This window comes from Bidens hawaiensis, unplaced genomic scaffold (genome assembly GCF_021521415.1).
Source record: "Bidens hawaiensis isolate Kalapana, Puna unplaced genomic scaffold, B.hawaiensis_p1.1 tig00014644_1, whole genome shotgun sequence".
Taxonomy (NCBI): domain Eukaryota; kingdom Viridiplantae; phylum Streptophyta; class Magnoliopsida; order Asterales; family Asteraceae; genus Bidens; species Bidens hawaiensis.
The window spans coordinates 255,296-265,756 of record NW_027492278.1 but is presented as its reverse complement, the minus strand read 5'-3'; the positions used below and the strand labels follow the sequence as shown (position 1 = coordinate 265,756).

The 10,461-nt window shown below is 32.2% G+C and overlaps 1 pseudogene; it reads right to left on the bottom strand.

Moving 5' to 3' along the window:
• Positions 1–1,761: 1,761 nt before the first annotated feature.
• LOC143547135 (uncharacterized) lies at positions 1,762–6,373 on the bottom strand (annotated as a pseudogene).
• Positions 6,374–10,461: the final 4,088 nt, after the last annotated feature.

Sequence of the window (10,461 nt, the reverse complement as noted above, 5' to 3'; positions counted from 1 at the left end):
ATCAACTAGAGGTGTAGAAGCTTGTAAGACAAGGATTACTATTTACTGGTCAAACATGGACCTACACAAACACCGGTGCCAAAGGTATGTTAATATCAGATAATTAGAGTTAACAAATAACTTGATAAGTCAATGGGTTAAATGTTTCAAACGGGCCCAAAGCTGTCAAAAGTTAAATATTTATTTAGATTTTTAGATGAAACGACTGTTTAACGAGTTCGTTTGTTGACACGATGTAGTGTGTGGATGCGGATGGCATAACCCTTGGAAAGCTTTGAATATTTTGATGAGTAAAGATGCATTGCAAACTGGGAGTTCAAAGAAGAATACATATAAGGAAGCAGTTGAGGTTTTGTAGTTTTAGGCATGCATATTTGTGATAAATGATTGAGTTGATATAAATCTAAACACTCCTTAACAGTCATGATATTATTTTTTTTCCAAAAATGCAAATAGTAAACTGTAAAAGAATTTATTTGTACATACATTGTGAGATTTGATAATAATGTTCTGATATTAATAACATGACATTAATAATGTTGTTAACTCAAAAAAATCTAAGGGAAAAAAATAAAATAATAAAGTTTTCGTAAAATATCATATGGGATTGATAAATTAACGGTAATGAGTATTGCATTGTAAATTGTTGGCGGCGCAGCACCACACAGGTACCTACTAGTGTGTGTGCATAGAAAAACAAAAATGTTTCCCGCGTCTTCCTTTTTCTAAAAAAAAAGACACAATATTAGGAAAAAAGATCACAAAGTCTTTTTATTATTTTCATTATTGATTGTGTCTTTTTTTTTATATTGACTTATATTTATCAACATTGTGTTATATTTTGCTTGACATTGTGTTATATTTTATGATTTATTGTGTCTTTTTTTATTTGTTATTGTGTTTCTTGTTTATTTTTGTCATTGTCTTTTTCAGGTTTTTTTATTTTTTATTTATTTATTTTTTAATATTAAAGGCATCGAAAACATTTTACTTTATTTTTATTTTTATTTTGAGTTATAATTTTTTGTGATTTTATTTTGTTACAAATACTTCTCACAGTTCTCATTTTGTTTCCCTTTGTAATCTAACATTTACTCATTAATATATATATATATATACACACACATTTTTAATGAATTGTTTTTAATTGAATATGTAAAATGATCAAAATGTTAGCATGCGCATGGCAAGTGAATGATTTTACTTAACTAAAAGTTTGAATGACCATTAGTGTAAATAATTAAAACCGAGATAAATATCTATATAAATAATAAAACCGAGCTTAAGCTTGACTCAAGCTCCTTTGGCACCTTAAACAAGCCAATGCTCGATTGGACCTCAGGGTGTGTTTGGGTGAGCTTATTTAACTCCAGAAGTGCTTTTGGCAAAAGTGATTTTTTTCAAAATCAAATTTTAAAAAACGTGTTTGGATTAGCTTTTATGCCGTAAAAGGTCAAAAAGCAAATAAGATGCTTTTGTAAAGAGTGTTTGGCTTAGCTTTTTCATGTAAAATGACCAAAAAGGACATTCATATATTTTTGCTAATTTTACACACAATATTATGTACTTAACATTTTCTTAGACAAAAATGATAATTTAAAAAATTTAAAAATATATAGTATAAACTGTTAGGACATATTTAGTATTTGTGTTTCTTTCATCTATTATATGAGATAATTCAAGTCAATATTACAACTTGTTAATTTCAAAGTAAATTCATGCATAATGCAAATAATTCATAAAAGAATTCCTAAAAAGATATCACAGCAAATTCAACCTCGAATCCATTACATCTTGAGCAATAGCATCTCGTATCGCCGCCATATACATATCATCATCATTCGTTCGCCTCGTACTTGGACCTTCTTCATGAACTTCATCACTGGTACGACCGTGAGGGGGATTGTAGGATTCTTCTTGTGCAATGTTAAATGCATCATCAAACATGCCGCCTTTCTAATAAAGTTATGGATCGCCATCGATGCTAACACAATTTTTACTTGGTGCTCATACTTGTAATTAACATGCATATCTCTTAACAACGCCCACCTACCTTTCCACACTCCAAAAGTTCGTTCAATGATATTTCTCAATGATGAGTGGTGATAGTTGTAACATTCGTTAATTTTCAAACCCGAAACCCGACCCGTTTAAAATGTTTGATGTATTCGGACCTTTAGTTATTATTAAAGATGGTAAATATATTGAATATGATCATTATGTTGTTTATAATTTTCATGATGTTTTATTAATATTATTATCTCAAGCATTAAATTTAAGTCAAGATCAATTCAATTCATTTATGTTTTGATTACATTTCAACTATTATTCTTTCATTAATTATGATTAATTGTATATTTTGAATTTTCAACTATATTCATTTATTTTGACCAATTCCATGACTTTTGCCCATAAGACTTGTCTTTTGACTTGGTTTAGGAGATCTTTAATTCACCTAAACTATATAATGTACAACATCTTTACCTTCATCAATTCTTGATCTAACCATTTAATTTCATCATTAACTTTTGCTTAAGACTTGGCTAAAGACTAGCTTGACCAATTAATATGGTCAACGCATTGTTATTAACGACTCTTCACTATAAATTCATGTCCTGCCTTTGCAAATCCTTCACCACAACCCAATTAACTCTCACTCATGCTCTAGCTCTCTTTTGGTGTTAAAGTCCAAGTTTGATCAAGAAAGTCAAACCGTTCAAGTTCTTCTTTTCCTTTGTTATTCCATCCTCAGGTAATTTATTATTTTATGTAAAATACATCATGTTGTCATCACCACATTGTCATCTTATGTCGACAGTCATGGTTGTGTTTCACTACCGCTTGTCGGCTTGTTTAATGTTTGGTTATAAAAAAGTTTTATGTTAAAAAAAACTAATCTTTGCAAAACTAATAAAACCAAAATAAACATTATCAACATGTCACTTCATCTTGTCATTTCAAATATGTTAGACATAAACCCAACTCAAAACCGAGTTCATGTTTGACCAAAAATGAACCACTCGATTAGCTTGTTTGCTTAAATAATAATGGTTCGACAACAAACCGAACTCATTAGAATTAACTAATAAATATTATAACAAATATTTTCCCAAAAAACTAAAATAAATTGACTAAAAGTTAAGTAACTAACTTGTTTTTCTCTTAACTTACAAAAATAGAATAAAACTTTATTTTTAACAAACCTTTTATTTATAAACCGAACATGTCAGCCATCTTTTTTTTTCTTATCTTTCCTCAAACTTATTTTGACCCTAGTTATTTTCTTATCTAATGCCGCTCATTGAATCGAACTTTATCGGTTCACTCGCTTAAGAAATCTTCGCTTGTTTTCTCGTTTCCCACTAAGTAACATGTGAGTTTTCATAACCCCTTTTTACTTTTACACGTTTTGGGGTGTAGCACGTCCAAACTTGGTTTTCTTGTATCAAACTAAAATTCACATGCGTGTCTTGTATGTATTTGTTTTGTATCATATTGCTTGTAAACTATGTGATTATGTGCTAATTGTTTACTGCTTTTGTTGGTGGAGAATCATACTCATGGTGGGAGGGTCCGACGGGACGTACCTGCGCCGTCCATTTGTTAATGGCGGTATCATACACATACTCATAGTGGGAGGGTCCGACGGGACGTACCTGCGCCATCCATTTTTAAATGGCGGTATCATTATCATTATTCTATACTCCAAGTAGCTCAGTGAACGAGGGTTCCCTAGTAGAGTTAACTTATGTCAAGCGAACAAATATCATGTATTTACTTTTTCATTTGCTTTATGATTGGGACGATGCATCTTGACTTGTGAATTTTTACACTTTTCGTATTATGTATATACAAAACTTTATGAATTCTCACCAACATTATTGTTGACAAAATATATTATTTTAAACGTGCTGCAGGTTGAAGTTTAAGGATTGAAGATTAGAGTAGTTGGACCATTAGGTTACTAGAAATTCAAAGTTTATTATATTATTATTTCATTGTGTATTTGTGATGTATTGAAATGAAATAAATATAATTATTGTAGCTTTAATAGCGTTACGAGCTTATAAGTGATCTGTACGTCACACCCGGGCGTATTCCGCTTTAGCCGGGGTGTTACAATAGTTAAATGTCACTTTCAATTTGTGAGGAGCACGCATAGCACTAGTCTGACCACGTTGAAAATTGGGTAGATGGTAACGAATGTTCGTACCTTTGTATGGAGCGAGATACTCTTTAGTATTTGGGTATCCAGCATCAACAGCGTCGTATTTCTCTGAAAATAAAACCAACATTGTTATTCGTTTCAAACAACTATTAATAACATAAAAGTTGCATTACTTAAAAAATTATACTAACCACCCGTTGGATGTGGAAAACGAAGGTCCGGTCTCTGTAAGGCTTCATTAAAAATTCTTGTGTCATGTGCGGTCCCTTCCCATCCGGCCCATACAAATGTAAAGCACATGTCAAAATTACAAACAGCCATTATGTTTTGTGTAGCATATCCCTTTCGACCAATGTACTTTGCTTGATCTGTCTGTGGTACTGATGCCCTCACGTGTGTCCCATCTATAGCACCGATGCAATTCTAAAAATAAAAATAGATGTCATAATTAAATCATTTGTTAAAGTTTAAATACTATTAAAATAACAGGAGCAGTGGATAATACCTTAAACATTGGATAGTATCGAGGATTTTTTTCAATATATGCGGGTACTTGCTCATTATAGTTTGCGGCTGGCCTAATGAGAACAACACTTATCTTAAGCACGGCTTCCAAAACTGTATGGAAATGTCTATGTATGGTGTTCCCGGAATGATTATAAGTTTCTTGCACAAACCTATTCGTACATCCATGAGCCAAAGTCATCAAGAAGATTCCGACTGACTTCTCAACAGACATATTACGTGTTTGCTTCAATCCGTAGTTAGTAACAAGATCTCTGCATAACTGTCTAAAAACCGGTACGTTCATTCTAAACATTTCATAACAACGTCTAGGATGGCCATTTAATATATCATTCATAAATATGTTCCTTGTGTGATCCGAGGTGTGACATGGCGTTCGTGCGTTACGCATGTTATGAATAGTTAGTATCCCTTTCACAGCTAGTACACATAACGTTTTGAATTCAATATCCTCGTTCTCCCGATATTCTTCATCGCCATCAATTTCCATCCTACAATAGTACCAAAACCATATAAGCATATATATAATTGATAATCTACCATAAAACATAATCCATTTGTGACATTAAAGAAAACACATATTATAAAACATAATGTCGAATGATAATACAAATATAAAATGTCAAACAATAACACATAGTGTCAAAACGATAACACAAAGTGTCAAACAATAACACATAATTTCAAACGACAACACATGAGGTCAAACGATAACACACAAGTCCAAAAGATAACATATAAAATCAAACGATAACATAATGTCAAACGACAAATCCTTCTTCCATAAGTAACTTAAGGAACTCCATCTTTCCTTCGTGAGTTTTTGGAAACATAAAAGTGTCACAAGTTATCTTATTGAGGAAAAAACACAATGCTGTGAATAATTTCCGGAACCTTCGTTGAAACCTGGAAAAGTGAGGACAATGTTCATGCAATCTTCTATTGTTGGAGAGAAATCATTTGGTGGATAGGCTTGTGTGCTTTTGGTTGATATGGCATCCAATACAATTTCTATCTTTTTCTCTAGAGACGAAGTTTTACTCTTGGTTGAACGATTGTTGGCAACATTCTTCTTCCTTTTACTCAAACTACTTGCACCGAAACTAGGAAAAATATGCATATCATCACCAAAATTATTTTCATCACTATCTCCTTTGCCTTCTATATTTTTTTAACGTCGAACATTGCTTTGAAACTGTAAAGGAGTCATAGCTTGATCTCCAACGGCAACAGAATCCCGAAACAAAGGACCATAATGCGTCTCGTATATCTCCAAATTTGTGTTCCTAAATTTAGCAAACTCGTTATCCACCTACAATTTGCATTTATAAACAATTTATAAGGATTATAGAAAATATGACAATTACTATGTTGCAAAGCTAATGTTTAAAAACACACTAAATTTAGATTTTACCTTTGTTTCTCCTCCCACCACTCAGACGATGCATCGATTAAGCTTCTCGTCCCACCGATTCCAGTTTCAAGCCTCATTAAGCGATCATACAGCTTCCAGTCCATTTTCATGTTGTCCCATTTGTTTCTAAGTTGTTTTCTATCTAAGGTTTTACCCGTTCTTTCCTTCATGGTTTTTCCTAAATTCTCCCACCCAACCTTATTGAAGGTACCACCGGGTCTATTCCCCTTTATACATTCATTTAAGCAAGCATTGACAAACTCCATGAATGTATCATTACTCCAGACTACTTTTGGTTTATATTTTTTTGTTGATTTTCACAATCAACATCATTAGGTTGGTATTCATCTATGATCAAATAACACTTTATCATAATTTCAAAATAACCAAATAAGAGAACCAAAATAATAAACTAGAATAATGAGCATGAATTTTATCCAAAAGAAATTAAAAAAAATATATAACCGATATATACAATAAACCAGATTTTGATAACCAAATAAACTACTATATTAAGGCCAAGAATGATGTGGGTGACGAAATCAACCTGCTATCTATTTAATTAGTTGTATTACTTTTGATTATTTTCTAATATGTTTATAGTTTTGTTATGTTACGGCATATTACTTGCTTCTTATATGTCATCCGTGACAATTTTTCAACCCAAGATTTTAACCAAAATTTCATGAACAATAAACTACAACATATCAAAATAATAGCAAACCACAATCTCAATAAAAGAACAGAAACAAGCATGCCTCGTCGGAGATAACAGGCCACCGGAAGTGTAGGTCGGAGAGTCGTCGGTGTCGGAAATGTTTGAAACCCTCTTCTCGTCTTCTCAGGTTCCTTTCTATGGTTTCCCTCCCTTTTTTATGAGGTTGGTAGTAGTGAGTAATATTTGTAGTTGGTGTCTTGGTGATGAGTTAATGAAGTTGTAAATTGTTGTTGATGATGAGTAATGGAAGTCTCTTGATGCATATGAAGTTGGTAGAGTAATGAAGTTGCAAATTTGTAGATTAATTAAGTTGCAGGTTGTTGGTAGGTATTTATGTGGGTGCTTATGTACTTGGTTTTTATAAAAGCAAAAGTATCATCCAAAAGCTTGGAATATTTGCTTCTAAGAATCATCTACCCTTAACAAATAGCAAAACTTAAAAGTGATTCTAGGTTACCCAAACATACTTGCTTATTTGCTTTTTGAAAAGCAAAAAAGCAATTTTAAGAAGCTTAGCCAAACACCCACTTAGAGCATTCTCAGTCCATTCCCTATATTTTTGTGAGGGAGATTTGTAAATTATATGGTATGGTTATGAGTGGTTGTGAATAGAGGAGAGAGAAAATGTTATATGAGAAAGTTAAATTTGGGGATTCACTGTTCATACCGTATAAATTTTTAATATTTTCTAAAAGTGGTTGTAAGTGGAGGAAAGAGAAAATATAATGATAAGGGTATAAAAATTATTATTTAATTAAACATAAGAGAGAGAAAAACAGTGATTTTTAATATAATCTATAATATATATAAACGAAAACCCAAAAATCCTATGTGTCGCGATGTGGTCGCTCCCCTCTTTAATGGAAGCCACCAGATTTCTTGATTTTTAAATGGGGGTCTCTCATTGATTTAACCCAAATTCATGGGTATGGATGGATCTTACCAAAATCAGATATCTCTTAAACGGGTTGTAAGATCTCATTAAATTAAAAATTAATCTTACCAATTATTTGATATGAAAATCCTATAAAATAGGAATATACTAAAATTTAATATCCAATTTAAAAAGAAAAATATATTATTTATAATTAATAAACAATTTTATAGTAAAAAACATAAGCGGGTCATAGGTCACCAAATCTAGATAGCTTTTAAACGGTTTATAACATCTCATTTATTTATGAAAGCCTTTCATCGTCAAACCCTAAGTATATTATTAACTTTCTTACAATAAAGAAAATTAAAATCTAAAAAATAAATGTAAAACAACCATTCTTACAAGCCATTATATTACTTTATTTGTAAATGAAGGCTTCTCACGTATTTGACCCGAATTCACGGGTAAAGGTCTCACCAAACCCAGATAACTCTTAAACAAGTTATAACATCTCAGTATATTAAAAAAATAATCTAATCAAATATTTGATATGAAAATTCTATAAAATAGGATTATACTAAAAATTAATATCTTATTTTATTTTACAAAAAGATATTATTATAATTAATAAACAATTTTATAATAAAGAAAATAAATGGGTAATGGGTATCACCAAACCTAGATAGCTTTTAAACGGGAAAATTCCCAAAATAGCCCCTTTTAGAAAGAAGATTCCCAAAATAGCCCTTTATTCCTCAAAATAATTTAAGATTTGGACTGGCAAGACGCATTGGGAAAAGATAAAAATAATGAGGGAGCAGTCCAAATTTTGAAGGAAAGTAATGTAGGAGACGAGATTTGGGAAAATAATGAAGGTAAAGTCCAAATTATTTTGTAATCTTGGAGCAAAAGTCCAAATTTTTCCAAAACTTTTTCTTTCAAAAAACCGTCTTGAGAGACTGTTTTTTTATGTTTCCTACCTTTCCCGTCCATATTTTCAAATTCTTAAAAAAATATATTTTTTACAATTATACCCCTGAACCACCACCACCATCACCACCTTGAACCACCACCATCACCGACGGCCCCACCCCATCACCACCACCGTCACTATCACCATAGCCGCCTCCACCGTCAATTTCTGTCGCCGGAGAAAACCACCACCACCATACCCGTCAAAGCCGACTTGTTTTCCGACAAAGGCTACCTTCTCCGAATTATTTTCCGATTACACTTGTGAGGCCCTCTTCCCAATCTCCTAGTCGTCGCTAATACCTCCAACCACCACCATATCCAACTTTCTTGCACGGTCACTTTTGTCAACTGATTAGATTGAAACTTGAAATTAATTTAAAAAAAAAAGAAAAAATAAAAACAAAGGATGATAATGTTAAAATACAGTGGAGTCCATCAATTCGTTACAAGCACAATCAAACTGAAGTTTAAGTTGGTTGCATCCATAATCCATTGCTCAAATCTTTTGTTTCCCTTTAAAATTAAGTTGGAACTCTTTGACGGGTATGGTGGTGGTGGTTTTCTCCGGCGACGGAAATTGACGGCGGAGGCGGCTATGGTGATAGCGACGGTGGTGGTGATGGGGTGGGGCCGTCGGTGATGGTGGTGGTTCAAGGTGGTGGTGGTGGTTCAGGGGTATAATTGTAAAAAACATATTTTTTCAAGAATTTGAAAATATGGACGGGAAAGGTAGGAAACATAAAAAAACAGTCTCGCAATACGGTTTTTTAAAGAAAAAGTTTTGGAAAAATTTAGACTTTTGCTCCAAGATTACAAAATAATTTGGACTTTACCTTCATTATTTTCCCAAATCCCGTCTCCTACCTTACTTTCCTTCAAATTTTGGACTGCTCCCTCATTATTTTTATCTTTTCCCAATACGTCTTGCCAGTCCAAATCTTAAATTATTTTGAGAAAAAAATGGCTATTTTGGAAATCTTCTCTCTAAAAGGGGCTATTTTGAGAATTTTGCTCTTTTAAACCGGATTATAACATATCATTTATTTGTGAAACCATTTTATCATCAAATCTCAAGTATATTAATTATTAACTTTTTTACAATAAATAAAATTAAAATCCAAATATACATATATAAATATAAAATACAGAGGGATAAAATCTAGATATATGATATATACGGATATAGGATAGGAAATGTAATGGGAATGCTCTTAATACATAGAATTTCAAAAGAGAGATGACATAAAAACACACAAAGACTAGTTACAACTTACAAGCCCAAACAAACTTCTCATACAAATCATGAGCTCGAAAAAGTTCGAATGCTTTTGACTTTTTATCCATCCAAGATTGAGGGGCTGTTTGGGATTCCTTATTTTTACCTCTTTATAACTTATGATAAGTTAAAAAAAAGTGTTTAAGTTTTCTTATTATGTGAGAGGAAATGTTAATAAGTTACGCTTTTGTAAGTTATGTCTTCTCCTTTTAACTTTATAAGTTATATTAACTTTATAAGTTATAAGGATTAGAAAATAAGAAATCCCTAACAGCCGCTTGAGTGCCCGTGTTGGTCAGTCTCTCTCCCGCTGGGTGAGAAAGGGCATCCTTTCTTTTTCTTTCTCCTTCCCTCCAACCAACACAGACGCACGCACGTACAATCATCAGTATGTATATTCATTCTCTCTTCTTCTTCTTATTATTATTATAATAATAATAATAATCTCGGATTAGGGTTTCAATTGCTTATTATTATTATTATTATTGTCCTTGCAGACCACCAATTA